Source organism: Siphateles boraxobius, unplaced genomic scaffold (genome assembly GCF_051911475.1).
Source record: "Siphateles boraxobius isolate OS27281-9 unplaced genomic scaffold, OSU_SipBor_1 19, whole genome shotgun sequence".
Lineage (NCBI taxonomy): Eukaryota > Metazoa > Chordata > Actinopteri > Cypriniformes > Leuciscidae > Siphateles > Siphateles boraxobius.
The window spans coordinates 24,931,167-24,958,076 of NW_027508799.1; the positions used below are offsets into that span (position 1 = coordinate 24,931,167).

The 26,910-nt window shown below is 36.7% G+C and overlaps 1 protein-coding gene and 1 long non-coding RNA gene across 3 annotated transcripts in view; one reads left to right on the forward strand and one right to left on the reverse strand.

Moving 5' to 3' along the window:
• The window catches only part of LOC143741929 (uncharacterized), a 50,771-nt gene extending 29,103 nt beyond the window's left edge, over positions 1-21,668 (forward strand). Inside the window, exons 4-5 of the long non-coding RNA XR_013205280.1 lie at positions 8,000-8,067; positions 16,868-21,668. This is a non-coding gene — a long non-coding RNA (uncharacterized LOC143741929). The remainder of the gene's footprint in view (positions 1-7,999; positions 8,068-16,867) is intronic.
• The window catches only part of shisal1a (shisa like 1a), a 47,381-nt gene extending 20,866 nt beyond the window's left edge, over positions 1-26,515 (reverse strand). Inside the window, exons 1-3 of one of the 2 annotated variants that reach the window (XM_077234481.1) lie at positions 26,297-26,515; positions 9,028-9,363; positions 7,973-8,112 (exon numbers count right to left, since the gene is read on the reverse strand). The gene's annotated coding sequence lies outside the window, so the exon portion shown is untranslated. Of the gene's footprint in view, positions 1-7,972; positions 8,207-9,027; positions 9,364-26,296 lie in introns of those variants that run through there. The other variant, XM_077234480.1, reaches the window with a different exon arrangement.
• Between the last annotated feature and the right edge of the window lie 395 nt (positions 26,516-26,910).

Below are 26,910 nucleotides of genomic sequence, written 5' to 3' on the forward strand. Positions count from 1 at the left end.
TCTTTTACCCATCATTTCCTTTGAATTCAAGTGGCAAAAAACTAACAATGCATTGTAGCGCCATGGAACTAATATTAAATATAATATATTTTCTTTTAATTATCATATATTTATATAGATTAAATATTATACATTCATATATTTTAATGTAATGTAATACTTATTAGATTCGTTATTATAATCAATTTATGGATTTTAATATTCCATAAATATCTACTTTAAAGGTAAACTATTAATTATATGTAATAATCATTAATTTATTAAATAACTGATTTATTCACTTATTAAAATATTTTTCCCCCAGTTGATTTAGTGTAAGTGTAAATATGTTCTAATGTTTGGCAGTCCAATCACAAAAATGCTAATAAATAAAATAAAACAATTTTAGTTATCATTTACAGTTAATTTGTTTTTGCCTGCCTGTATTGTAATGAAATGGAGGGTCAAGTCGAGCACATTATATTCTGGATTGCTGTATTTGACCAGGTTGCAAGTTGCACATTTTGTCAAATGTTGTATGTCATCTGGGTTTCCCATGCATACAGAAAGTTCTCATACTGTGGACAGTGTGTAGTGCATGATGCAAAAAATAGTGAAAGCACTATGCTATTCTGAGCATACCTTGAGACTCTAAGCACAGGATGGTGAAAGGGGCCGGCAGGAGGACCTCATGGAATAGATGCATTTGATCTACCTAAGACAGAGATCTTCAGGCAGGATGAGGGGAAATATGGCACTTAAGGACCACCAGCTATCAGTTAAATGAAACTGCATTGCATAATACATGTGTTGAACTAAAGGGGTTTAATGGGAATATGCGCATGGTGTGTGAATGTGTCTCTCTCTATAGATTTATATTTATATCATCCATCTTTCTTATCTTTCTCTCTGTGTTTAAACAGCAGTCAGCATGTCTGTGTTTGGTTTACAGCTACACTAACAGCCCGGTTGCTCTGAGCTGGCCGTCTGTCATAACACGTCACCATGCCAATCCGCCTCTGTCACCCGTACAGGCCTCTGAATGGCTTGTTGGCAGTCACTAACACTCCCACTTGCCAACATGGAGGAAACAAACCACACACACACACACACACACACACACACACACACACACACACACACACACACACACACACACACACACACACACACACACACACACACACACACACACACACACACACACACACACACACACCAGAAGTCAATACTGTGCATCAATACGCAGTCCTATTCGCACAAGCCCATGGCACAGATAAATTCTCCATAAAATATTCGCTTCCTGACATACTGTATCTATAGTTTAATCTATAGTATTTTACATAATATTTGATTTTCAGCAGATTAGGGTAGAATCTAGTGCAGAAATGATCAATAATCAACACTGTGTATTATTATATACTGCCTAATGTTTTTACAGGAATGTGCAGTTACTGAATTATATTGGTCCAAAAAACAGCCTTGAGTATCAACAATCAGACAATCAGATACCGCTTTTTGATGAGGTAATGACTGTTTACTCAGGCATTAAGCCATAAGTCAGAGCTGATATCTTCATATCTTAATCGAATAAAGAAAGCAGCTCTCTTTGTGTTTATTGTTCCTTTAATACTCCAGCGAGGTGTGATGAGATAACGAACATATGCTGTGTGGTGAAACCAACATTGTACTTTTATATGATAAAACCAGAAAACAAAAAACATAAGGTAAAAAGAAATTCTCACTGTCTTACACATATGCAACAGCTTTAGTGTTACCGTGGAAACTCTTTTTTTTACGCAGCCTCCAGTTGTTCCAAACCTGTGTGAATTTGAAAAATATATTTTTTGAAGACTGTTTTGTTCCACAATGAAAGTCAGTGGGGTCTAAAATTTGCATGGGATTGCATGGGAATTGCAATTCAAAAAACATACAAACAAATAAACAAAAACAAGACACTGAAACCATTTTTAAACTTAATTTTTATTCTGCTTTGTAAAACAAGATAATTCATATGAAATATATATTTATATAATATAATGTAGCCTAAATAATTTATTGTATATTATTCATTTATTTTAATGTATATACAGTATATTATATATATATATATATATTATACATTTGTGTATTTTAAGATGTTAGTTTAATAATTATAAATTTAATATTTATGCAAACAATTATTCATTTCTTAACTATAATATTAATCATAATGATAATAATTTATCATTCATTTGATTAATTTAATGCTTGATTAATCACTTATTATTATTATTTATTTAGAAGATATTTTGAAGAATGTATATGACTTTCGCATACATTGAAAGTCATTAGGGTCCAAAACAAAGCATTGTATGGACATTTTGTATGCATAAAACAAACAGACAGACAGACAAGCAAACAAAGATACAAACAAACAGACAGACAGCAGACAAACAGACAGACAGATAGACAGACATATAGACAGCAGACAAACAAACAAACAAACAAACAGACAGACAGACAGACATGCAGGTAGGCAGACAGACAGACAGACAGCAGACAAACAAACAAATAAACAAACAAACAAACAGACAGACAGACAGCAGACAAACAAACAAACAGACAGACAGAGATGCAGGTAGGCAGACAGACAGACAGACAGCAGACAAACAAACAAATAAACAAACAGACAGACAGACAGACAGACAGACAGACAGATAGACAGCAGACAAACAAACAGACAGACAGACAGACAGACAGACAGACAGACTTACATACAGACAGACCGACAGCAGACAAACAGCCAGACAAACAAACAGACAGACAGACAGCAGACAGACAGACAGACAGACAGACAGACAGACATACAGACAGACAGCAGACAAACAGACAGAAAGGCAGACAGACAGACAGCAGACAAAAAGACAGACAGACAGACAGACAGACAGACAGACAGACAGCAGACAAACAAACAAACAAACAGACAGAAAGGCAGACAGGCAGACAGACAGACAGCAGACAAAAAGACAGACAGACAGACAGACAGACAGCAGACAAACAAACAAACAGACAGACAGACAGACAGACAGACAGACAGATGTAGTGTTTTTAACAACTCGTGTTAATTCTACAGATGAAGATCTGTAGATCCCAACCACTAACATTTATACATTTATAAAGTTTTTGTATTTTCAACAAAATTGAAAACTAAGCTAGATACAGTGTTTTCCTCAGATGGATCTACTCTGAAACAGAAGTGTGGTACATATGGCTCTGAATTCTGTGACATTTGTGTCCAAATCCACTAGCAGTGTCTCTCCTGGCAGTACATCACATATCGCTTCACAGAAGCAGAGAAGAGTGTGAAGGACTTTCTTTTCCCAGGGCTTTACTACAGTGTGTTTATCGATCCCCTTCAGACCGTTGTGCATGTGTGAGAATGTAGGAGAGAATGGGAGACGCTCCTATTGCCTTTGAGCAAACGAGAATCAGAAAATTCTGCTTGAGCTTCGCTGGAGTCATTGTTCCTCTCTGAAGATCAATTAATATTTATATTCATATGCTCATCCACACACTCTCTGCCACCGAATATTGAATAATAGAGTAGCTACTTGCTAATTGTTTGTGAATGTGTACTGTTGCTTGTAAAAAAAAATTATTACAGAAAGCTTTGTAAATTAATGTGAGCTTAGAAGGAAACAATGCCAGATTGCGAGAAGATGCAACATCATCCTCTGAGACTTACGACTGTTGTGTGAACAAGTTCCTTTCTGTTCTTCTGTTGTCAAGGGGATGTTTTGTGACAGAATTGGGTAGAGAAGGTCTTTAATACCTGGAGAGAGTTATGTATTTGCATTCCCATTCATCTCAGAGGCATTTTCTGGTGCAGGACTCCCAGAAGTATAGCAGACAGGGAAAAATATACAGTGAATACACCTTTTTAAAGGCCATCATTGAAGAAAGATACTTTTTGTCCACAGTATTTGGCAGGGGTGGACAATGCTAACTAGCCAAACCTGTTGAGGAAAGATCCGACTGGACAGACTCTATAGATGCCCATTTAAAGGAAAATAAATGTGAAAGTAAGACTGTATTCAAAACCCAGTCACTATATCATGATTTTGGATTGTTTGGCTCAATAAATTTAACTCCCATTCTCTGAAAGATGTATATGAGATGGAGCTGGTACTGGTGCATGCGGTAAAAGCCCTTACAGAGCTCAACGCTCAATATACCCGACCGCACAATTCATTTTCAAAAGCACCGCAGGACCAAATGCAAAGTTATCCTGAATTTAAAAAAATGTCCCTCAGTTATTGGTCTTTTGCTTTCTACCTGGCTTGACAATTTGAAACTGCAAAAAACTTCCACTAGCACTCTACCGTGAAAAGATAAAGTCAGTTGTCAGTTCACAAAAAGCGGTCTGTTCTAGTAAATGCAAGTCTATGAGGGTGATGGAATCTATTTAAATCGTTTATGCAAAATGTCATAGATTGCACCAAAGGATTTTTAATGACATGTTTTTAAGAAAACAAAAAACAAAATCTAGACTGCATCCAGGGTTTAATTCTGAGAATGTGTTGGATTGAATTGAGATGTGCTGAACACTGAGAAGAGAGGGAAGGTTACATTTAGATAACATGAACTAACGTCATTAGCACTGCAGATGGTACAGACTGTTCTCTGCTCATCCCCATAGTTACCATCAATACACCCCTTACCTAAAATCAGAAAGAATGGTACAGGGATACAAACACCTTCAAACACCTCAAACATCAGATTACAGGCATTGTTTTGTTCTGTTTAGGATTTACCCTTTCTAAAATAATTTTTTTTTTTATTGTTGTTGTTGTTTTAGTTTTTTAATAACACTTTATTTTACAGTGTTAAACGTTACCTGTACTTATGGAAATAACAGTAAATTATGCATAATTACATGCTATACCCTTAAACCAAACCCTAATCTTACACTAACCCTGATTAACCATGTAAATTAATATTGAATGTATAATTACACACTAACAAGGACACCTTAAACTAAAGTGTAACTTAAAAAAAAAATGATAATGTAATAATAATAATAATTATTATTATTATTATAATTATATTAAAAAGTAAATAATAATTTTGTCTATAGTAATATAAATAATAAACTATTAAAAAAGGTCTCAATAAAGTGGCTCATTGGGGGGAAAGCATCCTAAAATTAGTGTCTGGGGAGAATATCACCATAAATTTGTCATTTTATTATGAACATGTTTTACCCATTTTCGAATCCTAAATATTCTTACTTTTATTATTGTAAGATTAAATATTTTATTATGAGCCATTTTAAAATAATAATATTATTATAATAAAAAGGCTCGTGATAAATTTCTTTTTTAATATTATTAAAAATATTGTTTTGTCTATAATAATAACAATAATAATAAATCTATACATTAAAAAAGGTCATAATAAAATGGCTCATTGGTGGGAGATTTGAATCCGAAAAGTAACACTGATAATTGCTAGTACGTCTTAAGAAACAATCTTAGTTTATGTTTATGCAACTGACCTGGGTTTCATCCTCCATTTTCGAATGATTGTCCATTTAAATGGGAGATCAACAGCTGCAAATAGCTTTTATATCCCCTCTTTCTCTGTCCATTTATGCCTAATTCACTCCCTCTCTCACTTTTCATTGCTGTGTAAAGAGCTCTTTTATTACTCCTCTGTGTCAGTTTTCTGCTGTAATGTGAAAACGATAGAGGCAGGCTTATTCATTACACACATTAATGCGCATTGTCTTTAAGCAACTCAGATGCCCTTTTGTGTACACCGTCTGTGAGCCTGAGGGAAGACTTACCTGCAGTATGATCGACTGCTCTTAGCTTTAAGCTATTAGCTGTAACCGTGCCTCAGGCGTATTGATGTTTAAAGCATAGCATCAGGTGTAATATATGACAGATTCTGGGTGGATCTCAGAAATGAAAGGATTTTTTGCCTTTCAAGTCATGTATCCATAGCAAACTGTTTAGAGACATCCAGAGTGGGTTGTTTGTAATTGAGAAGAATATCTTTTTCTCTCCGTCTCTGTGAAAGGCAGATAACCAATGTTGCTGGGGCAAAAGGGGACTGAAATATGGCTCTCATTAATACTATCTCCTCCTAAAATGTATTTCTCACCTTAGAGAGATGACATGTCGAGACTAAAATTAGGAGCCTAAATTTGGCTCCATTATCAGAGAGAACATTTTTTTGACAGTGTTTCCAAAGGGTCAGAGACTACATAATAATGCCACATTGCTGAATTTAAACTTTGGGATTTCAAAAAGTATTTTCGCCTATATGCTGGAAATCCAGTTTCATTCACAAAAACCTCAACGCTGTGAGGAGATGCATCAGCTCATTTCCTGGCTCAGGTGTTTCCTTTTGGGGAAGCGCTTCTCAGATAGATCAACCATTGATATTTAAAATTATTACACAGCATTCTGCAATACTTGATTCTGATTGGTCAATCGCAGCATTCAGCAGATATTTCCTAGTATTTGCTGCCATCCATGGGAATGCTATATATCAGACCACACGTGGTAACTGAAAGCAACACTACTTTCATGTCTTTTGTATCACAGACTTGCTGATTCTTGTTTCATCTCAGTTATCGACTGTAGTGCAGTTTTGTTATTGTTAACTAAAACTAAAACTATTAAAAATCACGTTTGGTAATCAAAATAAAACTTCAATAAAATGAAATATAAATATTAGATGAAAAACGTTAAATATTAGAAATGTTGCCTTGGCAACCTACTGAAGTTTAAGTACATAAAAGATACTAAAACTGAAATAAATTAAAGCTAAATAGACATATTTTTTTTTTAAATGACAAAAGCACAAATTAAAGCATAAATGACTAAAATTTTAAGTAAAATGCAAAATGGAAATATAAAAATTAAAGCTACTTCAACATATTAATAAATACTATAATAGTAGCCTATATAAATAATATAAAAATAACCCTGCTGTAGTAAGAATGACCTCAGATCTTTAGTAGATCTTTACTATTATATAATTTTAATTTTAAAATGTTAATTTAATTTTAGATTTAAAAACATTCGAAAAATTACAAAACAAAATATTTAAATAAATGACTAAAATCAATATTAGGCTTTTTTTAAATCATAAAATATAAAAAATATATATATTTTAATTATTAATTGATGCCCTTAAACAATACATCATAAGCTTAAACAAAAACCCAAAAGCTTAGGTTTGTAGTATTCTGGTCATGTCAGTCACTAGATGTGTCTAATAAAGCTGTGAGGGTTTCTGACATGCTGTGGCACTCTATAAAAACCAGCTTGAGGGCTCCGTGCAAAATCTCACTGCTCAGCTGAGGATACATTCTGATAAACTAAAGTATGCTTGGGTATACCAACTGACATCTCAGCTACTCAAAGAGATAAGAGACGTAGACTCAAACGTAGACTCCTATAGTCTGAGAAATAACCAAGGTGGTGAACTAAATTAGCAGTTGTGATCCGCTGCCGGGATGCCTCTGTCAACCACAAATGCACACAGAGACTAAATGGATGCCCATCTGGTGTTGACTTAGACAAGTTCATTACATTTCCCCCTGATCCCTAGTCGCTTTCCACACTCTTGTCTCCAAGTTACCATCTCTCCCGACGTTCCCTTTCCACTGCCGAGCCAACGGAATATTTAAACAATCAGGAAACACAAACAAATGAGCAGTTCCCTTTTTAACCTGTGTGATTATCTAAAGCACGAAGAGCTGATGATCATGTAAACATCATGTGTCTGCTCCACCGTTCCCACAATATTCCACACTAGCTGCCAGTGTGAACTCAGGTCGCAAATATCAGTAACACTGTAACTTGACTGCGAGTGAAAAAATCCAAGAGGTCTCTTCCAAGTTCAGCACTTGGAAGCAGGGAATTTGCCTGTGCTTTTGAAAACAGACAGAAAAGTGCGTGTTTCATGTTAATGAGAAGCAGAGGGTCAGTCTTACCTCTTTCTGTGTCTCTTTCTCTTGTAGAGCCAGTTTGCTTGATGTTACAGCATTGTGAATGAGACTCTCCGCTGGAGTACGCCACACATGCACAGGTACACACTCATCCTGTTGTTTCCAGCGAGCGTTCAGGCTGTCATCTGAATGAGAAGATGAATGGAGGTAAAGAGGAGGAGAGGAAACACGCACTTCTGCCCTCTACCTTCCATGCGCTGGATCCCTGCACTTAAACTGAGCGCAGACAGAGCGAGTGAAAGAGGGAGAGGCAGAGAGGATGAGTGGGAGCTGTGTGTGTGTGTGTGTGTGTGTGTGTGTGTGTGTGTGTGTGTGTGTGTGTGTGTGTGTGTATTTATGTGTTGGTTACGTTTTGCCTATTGAGGAGATAGTAAAACCTGAAATCACCTACATCTTTTAAAGAAGTTAATGGTCTTCATTAGCAAAATGGCTTAAAGCATGTTGAATAGTTCGAATTAAAATTGAAATATGCAGAAAATATTTTGGAAGGGGCAGAGGTTTGCAAGTTAAATTATTTACTTGAAGTAACCCCTGAACATTTTATAAATCTTATTAAACCTTTACATTTTATTTTAACTTCATGCAACTAATGATCAAATATTACTCCCTCAAAGTTAATCTTTTAAAAACACTAATAATTTTAATTTTAATAACTCATTTATAAGCATTTTTTAAACGATTGTTTAAAGGTTTATTATTAATATATTTATAACATTTTCTTTTTAATCTTTTTTATTTAGGCCTTGTATAGAATATTAATATTCAGTTATCAGCCATGACATGAAAATAATTTTCAGTTTATTGGTACCAGCCAGAATTTTAATATTTGTAGAATATAATATATTAAGATTGTATTCACTTTGGAAAACATTGGGTTAGGGGATAGAAAATATAATTTAGTAAGTGAAATATCATTGCATATCAATAAAAGGTATTGGAATTGCTAGAAAGCACAATAGACACACATCAATGTGGGTGAATGCTTCTGAGTATGAGTTTGTGTGTGTGTGTGTGTGTGTGTGTGTGGGTGAGTTATTCACCATGTGTAGCAGGATCTGGATTTAGTCCAACAGTTGAAGGCAGAAGGTCAGTGTTGGCTCACTAATGAGGGATGGTCTGGGTGTGATTCTGACAGCTCGCTAGAGCTCAATCAACCAGTCTTTCTCTAACACACACACACACACACACACACACACACACACACACACACACACACACACACACACACACACACACACACACACACACACACACACACACAGACACAGACACAGACACAGAAACAGACACACACACACACATACACACACACACACACTCGTCCTCTTCGGTACATCTCAAATCCACCCATTCCTGGAACGAAGATTCTCCACTTTCTAATAAGAGAGAGAGAGAGAGAGAGAGAGAGAGCGAGAGAGAGAAATTGCATATGTGTGTGTGAGGTCTCTCTGTCCTCATCTGACCCAAATGAGAACATTCAAAACCCAACAGTAATACAGTTCAGTTCTCTCTGTTGTAAAGCATCAGTATTACATTTATTCTACTTGATATCTGTGTGAAGCTGGAATACAAAACAGAAGTTTGAAAGCTAGAAGGTCTTATAAATGACTGGATACTCAATGAAAAAGATGCAAGGCGAACGTGGGTCATTGCAGGATAAGGGAAAGTCTCTGTAAATGTTGTGTGGTCACATTTATACATTTAGGTTATCTGATATTTAGTAAAGACATGAAAGTGTGTGCACATCCCTGTCCACACTTTTAAATCCAGAAAGAAATTTAATAGCTGCCATTATAAAGACTTGCAGTAGAACTGTGGTAAAACGACACGTATGTTTCTCTTAAAACCAATAAACTAAAGAGCATCATGCATAAATCTTTAACGACATAGATCCTAAACTAATCATTCAAACTTTATGGGAACGCAATGGCTCAATCCAGGTTCGGAGATTCCAGATGTATTTGTGAGGTCAGTCAAGGAAACTTTTAACTTTTTAAAGTTCAGGAAATTTGAAACTGTTCCTGTTTCTAATTTTACATCTATTCGTGGTCGAAAAACAAGAAAGGAAGGCAGGTACTGCCAGTTACCATTTACTTATTTTCAAAATTAATAGCGTGATGCTACTTTTTTCAACCCATTAGCTCATTGGAAAAGCGTAGCTCAAACTGTATTTTTGCAAATCTCCAAAAACGATACCAATTCATACAATTCACTGCAGTTTCATGATGAACTGAACACTAGAGGTAGTAAAACAATAATAACTTTTATTCCTTTCGACACAAATTATGATTACAAGGCAGATTATTGATTAATAAAGACTTTTTCTCATGCAGTTCCTTGAACAATTTATGACCTCAAATCAAAGTAAATGTAGTGCATGATTTGTAAATTAATACATTTTGATGTATGCATCACATAACCACATCCATATGAATGGCTTTTCTTTATAGCTTTTCTTAGTAAACTTGCTCTGTACTCCCTGTGAAACATGAGTCATGATAAAAGAGCTCAAAGCTTTTCGTATTTTTTTTTTTGTTGGTGAAACCATCCCACCGTTCATTCACTAAAACACCCTACACACACATTTGCAGCAGGATGCTTCACTTCTGCAATACGCAGTACTGCATCGAGCACCTGAAGCAGGACAACTGCATTATGACACCTCTGCATTCCACAATACACACACACACACACACACACACACACACACACACACACACACACACACACACACACACACACACACACACGCACACACACACACACTGACTACCCACACAAACTTTTATTCAAGTGTGTTTCTTCCTTCTCAACAACACACACACACCAGCAGATACAGTTCCATATCATGTTCACATCTAATGGCTTACATTTGCCAACAGTTATTAAAATATTTCCAATGTCACACCCACATGAACAAAACATATTTACTCTGAAACCATGCCACAAATGAGCATGATTCGTTTTGCTGAGATGCACGCATGAAATTGTAAAGACACAGCAGTATCTGATGGCACAAATGTGTCAGAAATTTTGAGAAATTCCTGACGAGGTAAGCTTCAAATATGTGTCGGGCTGAGAAAGGTAAAAAATACAATTTGGTATTTTTTTCTTCAGAATCCTGTTGATGACACATAAATTTCATCGCATGTAGAGACAGAAGCAAGAAGCTTCAAGAAGCTGTTTTTTTAAAACAGCTAAAATGTAAATGTAAAAAATGTATAACTGACTACTGTTGTGCTCTCTGTGTGAAGAGTTGTGAATTATTGAAAACTGGTCAGGTTTGACTGGTTAGGTCAGTCAAACAAAACAAAAAGAGCAAGGTCTAGAGACGCCTTTTTTAAAAGTTGAACTTTGGCGTAGAATTCTATTTCATGCGTGAGACACTACAAAAGACTTAAGACATGAGCGCAACAGCCAAACGCATCTGTCTAGTTTACATAGAAAAACAATGGAAAAGTAGCGCGTTTTGTGTGAATGGCCCCTTAAAAGCATGTGAATGAACACACATCCAGTGCAGTGCACCACATTATTATTTCATGAAGATGTTCGTGGCATCTCATGTTCCACAGCAGGAAAGTGTGACAGGCTTGTAATCTATAGGTCTTTTTTTTGTTGAGCAAAATGACTAAACTCCTGAGGTCTGGGGAAATAATGAATTGGTGCGGAGGAGGCATTACAGACAATATGAGTTCCTAAAGATATAACTGAAAGTGAATGAAAGAAAGCGAATGAAAACTTTTCATTCTTTTAACAAGCCAAAACAAGTGTTGAACATCTAAGAGGGAAACTATGTAGATGTCTTGTTATGAAACATGCTGTCCTCATTATCTCTTTTTAGGAAATGGTTAATTTGTTCACATCACTCCATGGCAGCCCATATAGCCTATTGTAACGTTTTAAACTGTTTTATCATGGCCAACCCTTTGGACAGCTCTTATAGAGAGCGACAAAAGAAAACAGATGTAATTAGAGGGAGAAAGACAGATAAAGATGTCAAGAAAGAGAATGAGATGAAGAGAGATGAAAACTGAGGGAGGGAGTTGCTCCCTCCAAAGTTTGTCAGGTGAAATACAGTTTAGCAAAAACCTCCTCTTCACCTTCCTGTTATTGGAGCTGGCTTTTATCAAGATCACCAGCTGCCTGGAAGAACATACAGAGATAGTGATGGAAAAAAGAAAACAAGCAGAAAAAGATCAACGTTAAAAGCCATAGAATGGTGAGTGATGTTGTTGAATAGCGTGAGTGTTTGCCATAAAAAACAAAGCAATGCTATGGACCTATTGACAGTGGAAATGAAATTTGTTTGTGACAAAGCAATATTTTTCTTGTCCTTGAAGGTGGTCCTCAATTCAGTGAAAAACTGACAGAAAAATAAGGCCCTATACATACTGAGAAAGAATTTTCATCATTAGTTTCATTTGACATCAAAAGAATACATTCCTACAAACTTGTTCATAGCCAGAATCAAATACTTTTTTTAGGTTAGAACAACTGTACAACTATTAGATTCACGCTTTTGGTTATTGTGAGACAGATGGGTTAAAATCAGTGATCTGAACACAGTGCCTTGCTCTCTTTCTAATCACACAGAATAAATGTAGCTGCAGGTTTTCACCGATCTCCAAAGAACTGCTAATTAAAGGTAAATCAATCTGCACTCTGTATAACCCTGGTGCTAACAGAGCATCGATTTAATCTACATCATTTAGCTCATTTGAAGCTGTGTATGCTTTACAGTCTTGTAAATTTGCCAGTAATTCTTTTTAGCATATGGTGTGTGTGCTTCTTAGAGGAACAACAATGGAAGTAAATACAAATTCATCTGTCATTATCACTTTAAAATAACAAATTTAATCATGATTATTGTGGACAATCTGTCAGAACTGGTGCATTTTGTCCTTTCAGACTTTTTGCACAGCAGTTTTGAGGCAGAAAGTCAGCATTAAAGTTGGCCTCATCAGGAGAAGTGGAAGCAATTTTTTTGTTTTCTGAAGGCAATGTGTTAACTCTCCTATAACAAGGACAGAGTGATGTAAAAATGAATGTGAGCCATGAGCAACAGAACACAACTAATGAGTAACAAAGGCTAAACGCTTTGGGCAAGGTGAAGGAGACATGGGAGAGAACGGCTGATTGTACCTTAAACGTTTTACATCTGTGACTCTCTTAAATAGGCAGTTCATCAATAATGCTATATTTTAGGTTTTGTTTTACGATTTACATCACAGTTCTTAAAATGTGGTTAAAAAGAAGTAGATTCCTGTCCGTGCAATGTGTTTAAAATGTATGTTTAATTACACTCATTTAGTTAGACGCGTACCTGGGTCAACATATTTTGTTGATCCTGGAACAACATTCCTGTCTGAAAAATTAATCCTAACCGTCCATATCCCTACCCTTCCCATAAGTTATCCCTAAAATAAGATGGAAATGATATGTGAATAACACTGATTGAGAAGGACCTAACCCCCCAAACTTGACATAAACTGTCAAATCTGATTGGCTGAATGGAATGTTGTTCCAACAAGATCAACAAAGATGTCAATCCAGGAACAGGTTATATTATATAGGCTGAGCTGAGTGAAGTCAGTAGCTTGCAGATCATTGACGAAAAGTTCAGGACTATTTGACTATGTTTAGAGATGACTAGTACTGTCATCACCACTGCTCTGTTACCATGGCGAGACAAACACAGCTGTTTACAAGCCTTCGTTTGAAAGACTGAATGAGTGTTAGTGTCAATTTGTTTGTTATACAGTGGCAGAAACAGAGCATCTTCCATCTTCACATGACATACCCCAAACATTGGGCACTGGCAAATGATCTACTATTGTATAATTAAGTATTTATTATTTATATGTTACTTGGAATTATTTAGTCACAATATACAGCTCGTTGATCTAGCCAACATAAATGTAGTTTGCATCGATTTGTCCAGATGCCTTTCCAGATGTTCACTTCCTTAATGATGAGTTTCGTTCAACCACCCGACAAATGCACTTGATTGTGATGTAAAGTTAAATCTAAGTAGGAGGTGAAAAGGAGAAAAGTAAATGAATGGACCATTGTGAGGGGCGTGTGGGTGGAGGACAATATCTATTTTTGTTCCTATTTTTTAACAAGAGTTGGAACACATGACTCTTAAGCAATACAGCTGGACTCTGAGGAGAATGCTTTTCCAGGCCCAAACACAGTACAACATCATGTGCCTGTCTCTAGTAACTACGGAAACACTTTGAATTTTCTATTTTCTACTAAATAGCAGAACTAGACAACCATTCCTGTCAGACCAAAAATGCTTAATCCAGTCTAAGGTGCCTTTTTGGTCTTATTTGGTTTGGTTTAAATACAAAGTTCTGTCATGAAACTCTAGATGGCGTCGGCTCAGTCAGCTTGCAATCACATCATTCCCTATAGGGCACAGCTGATTGGTTCCTGCTGTATCAAGTAGCCAATGAGCTCGCTTCTAAACCTTTAAATACTGGTCAGCATATATCTTTTACAGCACACGCTTTCAGAAACCCTCCACCTTCCCCAGCTCCACCTGTTTAGATCTACTATGGGTAATTCATGTATGCTATATTGTACAGCAGCCGTACATCTTACTTGCTCACAGCAGTGTTGTGTATGTATTGGCAGTAGCAAGTCTCGTACTTGCTCTGCAGTAGCAGCAGCAATAACAGAAGCATAACAATATTGTCATATTCATTACCATGCCAAACACTCAGAGAGTTGAAAGAAATTGGTTTAGCTAGTCAGCCAGCTGGTTTTGAGATTGTCTAACAATTTTAGTTAGTTTTAAGCTGATTTACAACAGGGATTTCAGTTTATAACCCATGCATTCATGAACCATTTATGTTTGAAATCAACCTCAAAATCCTCTGCAACCACTGCTGCCTCTCCTATAGGTCTCCTTGTTTCATGTTTGCTGTATAGTGCTTTCACAAGGTCATCTAGGCATAGACCCATAGAAAACACATGCTAACATGTCCTCGGAGGACGATCTGTAAAAATAGGTATGTCACCCCAGGCTCCAGAGCAATGCTGGCTGATATCCAGATCTGCACGGCAACTGAAGGTGACAGTCACTTCTCTAACACATGACCAGAGATTGTGACATTGCTGATGCTTTTGCTGTGATTGAGACGGTCACATGGCTAATGGTTTATTATTTGTACCTGCAGAAAGCTGTCTGATAGATATGTGCAGTTTGTGAGATATTACCAACATTTCATGTGGGATGAAAAACGATTAGAGGTAGATGGAAATGGATGCAAAAAAGAGGCAAGAGCTTTTTTGGCCAAAAAGAATCTAAAAAGAAGTTTGTAATAGATGCAAATCCAAAATTCCTGGAATGATTAAAAGACTATCTTCGTTTTTGATGCGATTAAGCCTGTTAATCCAACCCAAGAGTGCTGGAAGAGGACAGAGTTTAAAGGCGCACACAAACACAAAGCAGCTGTTTTGGCCCCATTCTGCCGTTCATGAAAACTGTTATTCATTTTATTTATTTATGAAAAAAAATACACATTTCTTTTATAGATGCAGGCTGAGTTGTTGAGCTGTTTCGGGCTTAATGCTACGCTCCTGCTTTTCGTAGAAAAGTTCATGGTGCAATGAAAGTATTTATGAGATTAACTGCAGAAAACAATCACTCACATCTACTTTACTTGGAAAGTTTAAGTATGGCACCAATTTTTGGGCATGTTTGTGGCATTACCTGATTTTCATAATTGCTTCAGTGAATCGGATACTAAAATAACTCAGACAGCATGCGCAAATGAACAATGCAATCATTGGATGCAGTTTGTTTTTTTGCAAGCATTAACTGGGTGGATAATACAGTGAATGATGATTTTCACGGTCAGCTTGTCTTCTCAAATGCCTGTTTCCTAACTCGCAAGGTTGACAGGATGTAGCTGTTACCATGGCGATGCATCTGCTCTGGTAAAGTGGACCTTAGGATTCAAAGGAAAAATTCCATAATATTTTTTTACTTTTCATTAGAGGCTGATTGCTTTGGGATAAACTCACTTAGGATCTTATTATAGTGAAGCTCATTATAGAAATACACGCTCAAAGTTATAAAAGTGAACTGTTATCAGAACAACTAAAAAATGCATGACAAGAACATACTGTATATCTTTATTATATCTTTTCTGTCAGAGGAATTGCTCATAGGCAGCTGATGCGAGACTTTCCTGTCTGGGAAAAGCAAATTTGCCTTGGAACACAACACAGCAAAAAAATAGTGTTAAACTTGTAGGCAGTTTAGGTCTTGCTCCTGCGTATAAAAATGCTCTTTTAGATTCGCTTTGCTGTTGTCATGACAATGCATGCATCTTCAATGAATGCATATTCAAGAATAATAATAAAAAAAATATATATATATATATATTTGAAATATATAACAATGTTAATATTATATATATTTTACATTTTATGGCATTTAATTTACATATATTTCATTATATATAAATTAATTTAAATAATTTTAATTAAAAAAAAAAAAAAAAATATATATATATATATCATAAACAGTCACTGGAATATATTTAGTCAAAGAATATAATTATAATACTTATTAAGACTACATTATAAAATGTATATATTATAATTTTTATATTTTATTTTTAGTAAAAATACATTTTATATAAATACATTTAAAAATATTACATTACAAAATATATTAAATAGAAAGATAAAGACAAAAAAATGTATATAAAAATGTTAGCATGATTTTTGATGAATATCAATACAATGCTTCCATGCAGTCTCTGTATGATGATTCATATCTGATTCTTTCGTTTCAGGTCCTAAATTTGTGAAAAACATATATCTCTAAAACTGATCATTAATTTTATTTTTTTCTTTCAGCTACTTCCCTCCCACCCTTCCAGTTCTCATCTCTCCTAATCTCGAGACACGGGGCGACAGGTGATGCTTTGAGATACTTCACACGACCTCATTTGCACTGATGGCAGATTGCAATCAACAGGTCAGGCGAATAATTAAAGAGGAAAGAGGATGGAGGGGATGGGATGTTGAAGAGGGGATGAAATGATTAAAAGCACTGTACCACATGCAGGTTGAGCTTTGAAGAAAAATCCTCATCAACACCACAATCTTTATCTCATTCGTCCATCTTAATGATTGGTGTTTGTATGAATGATGCTTCCTCTCAGCTAATCAGGAGTATGTATGAGTACCCTCGCTTTCCAGAGCATTTAATCAGGCCTAATCAGTGTTAAAAATGTACTAGTATACGTGTTCACATCATATGAAAAAAACACACAGTTCTCACCAAGCAGCTCAGAGAAATGCATTTGATATTTTGGAGACTGAATAAAGTCAAATATGACATTTCTCAAGCTATTTTTCTCTCAAAAAGAAACTTGACTTCCTCTGAAAACAGGCCAGACATTTCCATCCTTTTTGGCCCGCTGAGTGATTTGCTGCCATTCGAGTGAGAGCAGCAGGGATGTTCTTTATGCCAATGGTTGGTTGTATCATCGACCCGTGAATTGTATTTGTTGATAGGTCACCATCTGTCACCCTGGACCAGATGAGCTGGCTATGGGATGGAAAATGTTATCACTTAAAAGGCAACATGTGGATTGAGGGAAGTTTTGGGAGCTACAGGAGAATTGGCTCCCTAGAGACAAAAAAGGGCCCCATTAAATGGATAATTTTTTCTTTTGCAGAATTCTGACTATTCTCACAGAGCTCTGAGTGGCATCGTCGTTAAATCCACAAAGTCAATAATCTTAATCAGGTGGAGTTATTTTGAGTATGGTGAGGCTGAGAAGCAGAGGAATGTTAAAACCAATGATTAATAAAGTTTAGGTGCATTCCGCAGAGGCTGGGTATCTGTCACGCATAGCCTGTTTATGAAGTTAAATGACGTTGATGGAGGAAAATGCAATCAGGGGCTTTGTACCTTTGAGTAATCAAACAAAATATGGAAGAAATCCAAGCAAGGCTCATTGGAAAAAAGTGGCGACTTTTCCGCAAAATTATATCATGTTGAACGTTTCGCAAAGACGTTTTTCACAAAGAGAAATGTCTAGTAAGTTGCGCTAATAGTGTGTTAATTTCCCCCCCCCAAAACAGATGAATGTGAATCTGCCGTTGGTTTTTGTAAATATTGCGGCAGTTTGTGGTTACACTTTATTTTGATGGCCCACTTTAGACACTAGATTAGATACTAGCTATAAGTAACTTTGCAACTACATGACAAATAACTCTCATTAAAGTGTTAGTAGACTGTTAGGTTAGGGTTAGGTGTTAGGGTTTGAATAGAATAAGTTGACAGTTGCAAAGTCACTAATAGTAAGTAAAATGTGTGTTGTGGAGCGTCAAAATAGAGCAGATAGTCTACTAATACTCAAATGAGAGGTATTTGACAAATGTTGTTGCAAAGTTATTTATAGTAGTGGAATGTCTAAAGTGGACAAGTGGATCATCGAAAGAAAATTAAATATCCAGTGGTTAAAAGGTTAATGCTCTATCGCATTTGCAAATAACGTACCACCTACATGAAACCCTACCCTATTGTTAACAAAAAAACAGTTGCTGAAAAACCCTAACATATTACTTGTTTCTAGAAGCCTTTGAGCTTGTGTTTTACGGGACTCGTACCCAACATCGCAAGCGCAATGCCGTTCCTGGTGAATTATTGATCAATTTCAGCATGTTTGAAAAATGGAGCTGGTTTCAGATCATGCATTTTGGTGTTTTGCAGTCATAACAGTATTGTTCAAGGAGCCATGCAAAAATAAGTCTTTCTTTAGTCAATAATCATAATTTGTGTGTAAATGTTGTTGGTGTTTTACTGCCTCTAGTGTTCATCTCATCTGGAAACTGCAGTGAGTTGTGTGTACGTGTTGGATTTTTGCAAAAATGTAGGTAGAGGCATGTTTTTTCCAGTGAGCCTATGTTGAAGAAAACATTAAACAGAAGATTGTGATTACCTTTTCCTAAAATTCAGTTTTGTTGCATTCCCACAGACGAGTCACTGATTTGGTCATTCATTTTGAGAACAAATTAGAGGTTCTTCTTTGCCAAGGCTTTACATTTTGCAAGAAATTCAGTTATGATGCCTGTTGACACAATTTAGATGATTTGTGCGCAGACACTGTTTTACCGTTTTTGGCCGAAAGGTCTCCATGGCGACAACCGGCTAATGTTGCCACTGTTGAAAAGCTTCAGTTGTTCTTGAATATTCAGTCATTATATTAACCCTTAAATTCATCCCTTGAGTATTTAGTGACCCGGGACGTCATTCATTACCCTCCTCCTCATTCATTTTTTAAAGTTAGACAGCAACCTTCTTAATCAATTCATTATAAACAATATGAAAAGAACAAAATTATAAAATTATAAAAGAAAGACTGTTTTCCCATACATTTTTTATAAAAATTGTATAGGGTCGCTAACGATCTGAGGTGCGTAACAGTGTACGTATATTTGTTTCTGATCAAAAATAATTGAATGATGATGGCTGAATAAGTGCAATTCATCTTTATGTTCTTTATATTCATGTCTGATACACAATGATGAAGTGACGTTTCACTTATAGTGGAACGGAAAACAGTTTTTTTGCGTTTTTCGCAAGGCGGAAAACAAAAGAATAGGAAGTATCATCAGCAAAGCTTGAAATGGCTCTGCGATTTAATGCAGAGCAAGTACTGAACTCAACCAAATCACAGTCACTTGATGGTGGTTCTGGCGAAAAAGCTGTCAGTGATCAAAATATTGATTTTGAAGATGTTGAAAATGATAGTTTTGAGAATTGGCCAATGTTTGAAATTGCAAATGGGCTCATATTCGCGATCTCAAACATTCTCAAAACTATAATTTGCTGAATGTACTGGGAAATGAGCTCTGACGAGTACAGTGATGATGGTATAAAACGCCTGCTCAAACGCAACCCTTCCAAGCTCCAAAAGGTAACAAAATATGCTTTATTTTTATTATTCTGTAATGGTTACTCTAATATCAGGAGAGTTTTATATTATCACGACAGGTGGAGATCCATCCGTGTTAAATATAATTCCTGGTCGCTAAAGACCCGAATATGTAAGAATGATTAGCGAAACATTCATGCATTTAAAGGTTAATAAGCAAGACCAGAGGCCTGACCTTCTGTCTGAGAGGAAGTGGCCGTCCTTTACTGAAATATTCATGCTTTCGACAAGGCTTTTCATAACGCTCCGTTGTTCCAAATCCTCTTCGATGATGTCCTCAGAGATTGCAGATGGCATTTGGATTTCTACCATCTTCGGAGAGCCGACTCGCTTGTGCCAGAGATTTCATGGCGACTGTACCGCGAACACAGAGACCGCGAGAGAGGTCAAGTACTTCTGAGAGAAGTGAACAGCTTCTCAGAACGAGCCGGCTGTTAAGGGTCGGAGTAAACATGACAGGGTGGCACATCAGTCAAACTCACCGCCGTAAATCTCTTTGCTCTGAATGAGGGAGATTTTATGCTCGATGAAGGGAGCAATAGAACATTCAAAGCAATAAACTATCTCAGTAATTATTAATCCGCTCTTAATTAGTCTTAATCTTTTCTGCTGTTGCTAGAACACAGACTTCTACAACCATTTCACCTCACGCCAAAGTGGAAAGCGATTAGATGGCTGTTATTTTATGGAGTGAAGGAGAACAGGATGTTTCAAAGCCCATTGCTCAAGCTCTCAAAGGCATTTGTCATTATATAGAAACATTTGTTTTGGTTCTGTTTGCTTTCTCCAAATCCTCCAAACTTCTAGAAAAGAGTGATAACCTTGGGCTGGATTTTCATGTGTCCTAGAGCAGTAGAAAAAACATCAACACTAACTTGGGCTCACGGATGGAATTTATGTATCTGGCTACAATACAAAGAGACTGCCTGATAAGACCTGCGACGATCAGGAAGATTTGTGGAGTGAGAGAGAAAGAAAGAGAGACATTCTGATTGTGTTTGCCTGTGTAAAGCATCCTATGATAAAGCACCGGTGTCTGGCATCTGTGTAAAATATTTACTTATAATAGTAGATCTAAAATCAATATCAGTTACCATAAATTCATCCTATGTACATGTTCACTATTTATTTTTTGGCTGCTTGGCTCACCAAGTAACAGCAGTGATTACAAACAGCTTGCTATAAATACAGTATAGACAGAAACCAGAAAATGAAGCCAATCCACAAAAATAAGAAAAGAAAATATTCAGTGAGGGTTGGCAAACTGCGCCCACTGATTTTTTTTAATGTTCTATCTGCAATGTTTTGGAAATTATGCACATCAGGTTATGGTGCAAATTCACCCATAAAAGCCCCCTGTAGCTCAAACTGGGTTTTCTATTTAAATATTTTTTAAATGCAATTTATTCATATGATGTCAAAGCTGAATTTTCAGCATCATTACTCCAGTCTTCAGTGTCACATGTTCCTTCAGAAATCATTCTTATAAGCTTTTTTGCTGCTCAAAGAATATTTATTATTATTATCAATGTTAAAAACAGTTTTGTTGCTTAATATTTTTGTGGAAACATTTTTTTCAGGATTCTTTCATGAAGGTTAAATAGAACAACATTTATTTGAAATAGAAATATAACATTACAAATGTCTACTGTCACTTGTGATCAATTTAATGGATCCATGCTGAATAAACATTAATTGTTTATCTGAAATGTGTTCATCTGTCTGAGCCATGGCCTATTGGGAAGCTCTCTGACTGAGTTTAAATCTGGGCTTGTGGACCTTTCCTCTCACTTCTCCATTGCAACTTGTCTTTCTTTTAACTGACCTGTCAAAATTAATTCATATAATTTTGAATTATATAATTGTGAATAATGCGCAAGCCAGATTTACTTAGGACGGAGAAGTGTTTGCACTGAGAATGCAAATGACATATATAAATACAAAAACTGTATATTTATTTGAGAGAATTTTACATGTTTAACCTGGATTGAGGTGGTTATTAAATAATATTTTATTTATGGAAAATCACTCATAAAAAGTGGTGCGTGAAATCAATGGTTTTACAGGCTGCAGGCACAACAAGTTGGTTTGGCCTCTACATTTCAGACACAATCTTTGTTCCAAACAACAGTGATAAATCTTTGAAGGAGATGCTTCATTTAACCTGCACTTTCAGAGATTGTTATGCTGATGTCGCTCATGCTGTTTGTGAGTAGTTGGCATTTTCTGCCTGGTCCTTCACTATGAATTTGATGCATCACTTTGCGGTCCAGATAATGGAAACTTTAAAAAGGCATCCATTATGTTGACTCCAGTGGTGAGACGAAGGAGAGGTGGATAAAGGATGAAATGTCAGTAAGAGGAATGAAAGATGCTTTCATTTCATCCACAGCTATTCAAATAATATGCCAATTTATTACATTCAGATTACTGTCCTGGATAACCTATTATTGGCCGAGGTTTTAAAGCAGTCAGAGAAGAATATGAAGACTCTAGACAATGAATCCGCATGGATGAAGGTACGAAATGACGGAAAGTGTCATGAATGGCTTGATCAAGGTTAAAAATCTCCTGCATTAATATTGAACCCCATTGTGAGATGCCGATTACAGTCTCCTGGATGGCTATAAAAAGACCATTCAGGCTTGTGGACAGCTTACTGGCCACAGTGGCTGATATGGGGCCTCAATTTCGGAGACATAACCTCTCGGTCGAGTCCTATTTACACTGGCATTAATGGAGCTGTCGTGTTTTCTCATCTCTTTGACATAAACACAATGCCTGTTGTCATACTGCTCTGAAATTTTGGCCCACCTGGCTTTGAGAATAAGCTTGTCATAGAGTGGTCTGCTCACAGTGATAACACCACGGAAACTGTCACCGGGCAGCCTGTCGCTACGGAGCCCATAGACTACAGTCATCAACGGATATACTGCACCCACACAACAAATTCTAGGGAACACAATGGCCTGCCAGTCTGTGGTCCGTGACAAAGAGGTGAAGCATAATTAAAGCAGCCAGCTGGAGGTTTTCCTCTGAATGCTGGATTGAAGTTCACTGACTAAAACACAGAATGTTAAGCAAAGTTGCTGCAATATGGTTCTCCTGCTGCCCTTATTTTTGTGCTTTGTGGAGAGCGGCATTTCTCTTCATTTTTCATTATTAGCAGCTGACATTTTACAGCTGCATTTAATCTTTAGAATTACACACAATGCCTGAAATCTGCACCAACAGTGTTTTTGAAGATATTCCCCCTCTTCCCCTATTAATCATTATTATAAGAATGTGAAGATCAACTTTGTTTAACATTAAGCTGCTGGGTACAGGCGTGATTTTCTAAATTTTCTTGAAGTCCACTGACAGATATCCGATGGATGACTCAGTAGTCTGAGGAGCGCTTGGCAAATACAGAAAATTTAAATCTCCTACGCACTCCAACAACATACAAACAGACGCAGCACTTTAATAACGCAAAACATGACTTGCATCCAGCCATTGGGCCATCATCCAATACAAATATTTATTTAGAGAGTTAAATTAAAGGCTTTGATTAAAAGCATCTTTAATTGGTATTACAAGTTTTATTCTGAAATACAGGCTCACAGCCAGAGCTCAAAGTGATTCTGTTAAAAACAGGAGGCAGGCAATCCTTTGTTTATCAAACATTTAGGTTTGGCTGGAGCCTGCGTGAACATCATTGACAACATCCGTTCCACCCCTCCATTAGTTTGTTTACAGAAAGTTAATTTAGTTGGAACCAAATGAAGCACACTTTGCAGGGTGTTTTAATTTAGAGTTTCTCAAGAAAGCACATTTTGAATCTGTTTTACGAACAACAACTTTTTAATTTCAGTTTCGATGTGCTCCTGTTGTTCCTGAACTAATCTCTGGAGAACAAGCGAGTGCCTGGACAGCAAGCATTAAATGTTTTAATTATATCTACAGTAAACCTGCCTGATGGCTTTCAAACTAAGAAGGTTTCTTAACCAAAGTGCAAGAAAAAAGTAAAAAAATTATTTATTAATATGCGTCAGTAATGGAGAATGGAGCATCGCAAGAGATAATATTTCAATTTAAACGTTATGCCCTTGGGCACTTTCTGACACTTTCAGCTGTCAGAAACGTTGTTTAAAAAACCCCAGTAGCAAGCAATGCAAAGTTTATTAAATTGTCTGATCATGAAGAAAAAGTAATGAGGGTGACATACGAAACTCGTCCAGAACAATTTAAAGAAACATGCTGAATTTGAGGCACCCTGAACTAGCTGAATAGAATATATGAAAGAAGAAGAGTAGACAGCAAATCAAAGAGAACAAGTGTATGTGGAGCAAAGGGTCCATGGGGAAAAGATGGGCAAGTAATTGCTTTGTTCATGAAAACATGATCACAGAGCACCCATCCAAAATTGCTGTGAGAGTCTGTCCTTGACATCCTTACTACAAAAGAATACCGCTCTCAAGTGGGAATAATACACAAAATCACTCTTTTCCAATCACTCTCTCTTGCAGAGTACAATAGCGCAACGAAAAGAGGATTTTAGGATGTCATAGTAGCACTCCAGACTCAAAGGCTAAGATAAGTTGCCACATTTTGGCTGATAACTGAGGCCGCATTGCATCCTTCATGGACATGGCAATCCCAGAATACATTGTGATAAACTCAGTGATCATATGTATTTTATGATTTCATTGAACACTGCAAAATATGTTCAGTCTAATTAAAAATAGAACCTTTTAACCAACATTTGTGTGCTATAACATATCAAATTTTTAGCCTTGCAATGTCTAACTGTTGCAATCATTATTGATGTTAGCTTGCTACTAGTCTAAAGATAGTAAATCTTGTGAGGAGGACTTTTAGTATGGTGTGAAGGCTGTACAATGTTACTGCCTATGTAAAGCAATTGAAATCAGTCACTTTCATTTCAGTTAGGAGGCTGCCTTCAAGCATGTTGACTCTTGACAGTGATTTGCACTTACAAAGCGACCTCAAATCATTCATTTTCAGTTTCAGTTTCTGAAGCTGTGTAAAATCATACTGTCTGAAATCGCCCCCATACCCTGGCAGCTGAATCATACAGATGCAAGTTCCTTTTTGCTCAATAAAAAAAAGGAACTTGCAAGGACAAACAATGCAAATGCACTCATTTTCATTCACTCCTTCAAGTGGGCTAGCTGACTAATTACGGAATAATGATTGAGGACTTAGTGGGCAATTTTGCTGCTGCAGAATCTTTCTTTCTCCTCAATGCATTGGCTTAGACAACGGGTGCTTCTCAACTGGAAGGCTGCATCCTATTGAGACTGCGTCCGTCCTAAAACAGTCCTTCTGAGACGTCTATAGGTGAGTCCTTCTCAGCATTGAACAATAGAATGAGATGGTCAAGTCCACAGGCTATTATATATTTCAAACCAAGCAACTTTCTGTTGGTCAATGCGGCAAACACACTTGACAAACCTATTGTGAAACCTGCATGGGAAATGTTTAGACCTCATGAGAAGTTCCAAATAAAACATAATGCCTTGACCTCCAAAAATTTTTTTTCCCTGCATTACATGAGAAAATTGGACAAGCTCAGTGATGATTCATTTTCCACTAATTGAATTGTAATGTGTGCAAAGGATTGTTGGTGATTGGGAGGACACGAAGGGCACACTTGAGGAATCCTTTAAAACACGCTGAATGAAGAACGCAAAATGAAGGCTGCTTTCCAAGGATCCTTCAAATTTAGATGACATTCAGTGGCACTTGATTACATGGCAGCCCATATTGGCAGCTTTACAATTGAGAAGCACCCACATTTTTTATGGGTTGTCTATTCGATGCCTGATTAAGAATAATTGAAAAAATCGAACTGTATTTGGATTCATTGTTGGTCTTTTGGTACTGTTCACTAAGTATTGCAGGAAACTGTAAAGCACTGCTTTATTCTGTATCTTATCCTAATTTGAAAATAATTAAGTAAATATTTTTTTAATTAAATACAACTTATTAATAATTAATAATTATGCCTTTTAAATTACATATCACAATGTAACAGAAGCTAAAAATGTTCAAATTAAATGTTTTTCCTTTATGTTGTTTACAGAAAGCCTTCAGTTAGCAAGCAAACAGCTTTGGCTACTATCTTAGCATAGAGCAAACAAGAACAGCTCTTGATTAGCTTAAACAAAACATCACAAGTACATGCTATGTTTTTGATCAGACATTGAAAAAGGAGGATGAGATTCTGCGAGAGGATATAATCTCACATGACATCAACGGCATGAGCAGAGCTCAACTTTTTGTAAATGAACAGTGATTCACTACCTGATTCAGGCTATTAGCAAAGACTCACCGACATCCAGTTATTTAATTGCTGGCAATGTGAACACCAATATTGAGAAGGGTGCCCGTGAAGGCCATAGACAGCTCATTAGATTTTAGGAGCGAGCTTCAATCTAGAGGTTCCAGAGTTCCTCAAATAGTAAATGGAAGAGAGACAGGATTTCACCCACACACATTGTCTTTTCCCTCTTTTTCGAACACAAGTCCCGTTTCTACTGACAGTAAGTCTGTAACCGTACCACCACACATTTCAAGTACGTGCTAAGTTCAAAACAGAGTGAGAAAAAATAGCCCGGGCCTGGGATCGTTTCATGGCACATACGGCTACTGCCAGGTTTGTTTTAGTTACGGTGCTAAACAGAGAAATGGGCATGATGTTCCAGTCGGGCCCGTTTATACAAGCCGAGAGATAAGAGCCAAACGCAGGTCTGGACTCTCTCACCTCTTCCTCCTCCGCACGCACAGTCTGTGGACGCTTTGGGATCCTTCGCCAATGCGATTTGCAATTCTGACCACATATGTCACCGTGTTTACGCAGATCGCAGACATCTCAAAGTATTTGTGCGAGTGCTAATGGGGAAAAGACTAAACTGAGGCTTCAACAGGCTTATATTTACAGAGCAG